This window comes from Dermacentor albipictus, unplaced genomic scaffold (assembly GCF_038994185.2).
Source record: "Dermacentor albipictus isolate Rhodes 1998 colony unplaced genomic scaffold, USDA_Dalb.pri_finalv2 scaffold_75, whole genome shotgun sequence".
Lineage (NCBI taxonomy): Eukaryota > Metazoa > Arthropoda > Arachnida > Ixodida > Ixodidae > Dermacentor > Dermacentor albipictus.
Window position 1 is genome coordinate 10,001 of NW_027225629.1, and position 2,843 is coordinate 12,843.

At 54.8% G+C, this 2,843-nt stretch overlaps 1 non-coding gene across 1 annotated transcript; it reads right to left on the bottom strand.

The window, feature by feature from the left end:
* Window positions 1-748: 748 nt before the first annotated feature.
* Window positions 749-2,563, bottom strand: LOC139053187 (small subunit ribosomal RNA). The gene has a single exon (XR_011510284.1). It is a non-coding gene; the product is annotated as a small subunit ribosomal RNA (ribosomal RNA).
* Window positions 2,564-2,843: the final 280 nt, after the last annotated feature.

The following is a 2,843-nucleotide window of genomic DNA, read 5'->3' on the forward strand; positions in this document are numbered from 1 at the left end:
AGCCTGCAGACGTCGTCGCATTGAACCGCGAACTCGACACCTCGCGCGTCACGAGCGGGAGCCGACCGGCAGCCTCCGGCCCTTTCGGGCGCGGTGGAATTTGCCGCGGAGGACGGGAGAGTGCTTTAGGCCACGGTTCCTTCCGTACTTGGCAGCCGCACCCTCAATACCGCCGGTTCCATGACCGACCGAGCGCCGCACCGTTCCTTTAGTACTTGGGCAGCAACAAAGTCGGGTCGTTACTCCACACTCGCCGCAGGAAGCGACCGGCAGCCGCCAGCCTTTTCAGACTCGGCAGCGTTTGCCGCGGAGGACGGGAGAGCGCTCGCACCACGGTTCCGTGTGTACTAAGCGGCAGCGGCATTAGCTCTCGACCGTCAGTTCCTTGACCGACCGCACGCTTCGCCGTTCCCCTCGTACTGGGCAAGAGCAGCAGGTCGGGTCGTCTTACTCCCATTCCGCGCAAGAGTGCCGAGGCGGACTTCAGAAAGCCCACCCAACAGTGTGCGTTACGCCGTTTCTACCCGCGGGCGCGGCCAAGCCAACCGTCCAAGGTTGCAGCCGGCGTCCACTGGGCGCAACAAATTTGGCACGGGGCGCCCTTCGAAATTCGGGCAATCCCCGGCATGTTCGGGTATAGCCGTCCCCGCGTCCAAGCGGGGCCAGCGGCGGAAAGCGTCGGGCGCAGCGAGCTGCTTCACCCACACGGGGTAGAAACAATGGCGCTCGTCACCCTCGAACAATCCGGTAATGATCCTTCCGCAGGTTCACCTACGGAAACCTTGTTACGACTTTTACTTCCTCTAAATGATCAAGTTTGGTCATCTTTCCAACAGACCGGCGCAACCGAAAGGCCGCGCCGGACATCGGTCCGAAGACCTCACTAAATCATTCAATCGGTAGTAGCGACGGGCGGTGTGTACAAAGGGCAGGGACGTAATCAACGCGAGCTTATGACTCGCGCTTACTGGGAATTCCTCGTTCAAGGGGAACAATTGCAAGCCCCTATCCCAATCACGAAAGAAGTTCCACGGGTTACCCAGTCTTTTCAGACAGGGATAAAGACACGCTGCTTCCTTCAGTGTAGCGCGCGTGCGGCCCCGGACATCTAAGGGCATCACAGACCTGTTATTGCTCTGTTTCGTGCGGCTAGGAGCCGCTTGTCCCTCTAAGAAGGTTGTAAGGTGCTGGGAACCCCGCACCTATTTAATAGGCTAGAGTCTCGTTCGTTATCGGAATTAACCAGACAAATCGCTCCACCAACTAAGAACGGCCATGCACCACCATCCACCGAATCAAGAAAGAGCTCTCAATCTGTCAATCCTCCCAGTGTCCGGGCCGGGTAAGTTTTCCCGTGTTGAGTCAAATTAAGCCGCAGGCTCCACTCCTGGTGGTGCCCTTCCGTCAATTCCTTTAAGTTTCAGCTTTGCAACCATACTTCCCCCGGAACCCAAACACTTTGGTTTCCCGGAAGCTGCCCGCCGAGTCATTTGAGTAACTCAGGCGGATCGCTGGTTGGCATCGTTTATGGTCAGAACTAGGGCGGTATCTGATCGCCTTCGAACCTCTGACTTTCGTTCTTGATCAAAGAAAACATTCTTGGCAAATGCTTTCGCAGTAGTTCGTCTTGCGACGGTCCAAGAATTTCACCTCTAGCGCCGCAATACGAATGCCCCCGTCTGTCCCTCTTAATCATTACCTCGTATTCCAAAAACCAACAGAACAGAAACGAGGTCTTGTTCTATTATTCCATGCAAGTTTATTCAGGCGACTCGCCTGCGTTGAGCACTCTAATTTTTTCAAAGTAAAAGCACCGGCCTTCTCGAGGCACACAATGAAGTGCACCAAGAAAGGACCGGCATGATGTTCAGTCCGAGCCGTCGCATCGGGTAGATGCACTACTCGTCTGGAACTGAGATCCAACTACGAGCTTTTTAACCGCAGCAGCTTTAGTATACGCTATTGGAGCTGGAATTACCGCGGCTGCTGGCACCAGACTTGCCCTCCAATTGATCCTCGTTAAAGGATTTAGAGTGTACTCATTTCAATTACGGGGCCTCAAAAGAGTCCCGTATTGTTATTTTTCGTCACTACCTCCCCGTGCCGGGAGTGGGTAATTTGCGCGCCTGCTGCCTTCCTTGGATGTGGTAGCCGTTTCTCAGGCTCCCTCTCCGGAATCGAACCCTGATTCTCCGTTACCCGTAACAACCATGGTAAGCAAGTAACCTACCATCGAAAGTTGATAAGGCAGACACTTGAAAGAAACGTCGCCGGCTCGTGGCCATGCGATCAGCACAAAGTTATCCAGAGTCACCACACAATACGGGCCGAAACCCGATCGATCTTGGTCTAATAAAAGCACCCGTCGCCCAAAGGGCTTCAGGCTCACTGCATGTATTAGCTCTAGAATTGCCACAGTTATCCAAGTAGGAAGAAACGATCTAAGGAACCATAACTGATTTAATGAGCCATTCGCGGTTTCGCCTTATTTCGGCATGTACTTAGACATGCATGGCTTAATCTTTGAGACAAGCATATGATTACTGGCAGGATCAACCAGGTAATCGTTCAACTGCGCGTCCCGCCTGTCAAGCAGGCCGGACGCCGTTTTTGCGATGCCGAGGCCACCTTCAGGCGCCCCAGCACGCTTCGTTCTTGCAAAGAGTAGCACTTTGCACAGTCCGAGACGACGGCGTTCGAGCTCGCTACGGCGCCCTCCCCGAAGGGCCGGGTATCGCCACGCGGCAAGAAGCACGCAACATTCTCGATAGACTGGTTGTGTCGACTCGATCACGGCTTGCGGTTTCTCTTGAGCCCGCAGCACAGGTGGACCGACCGACACT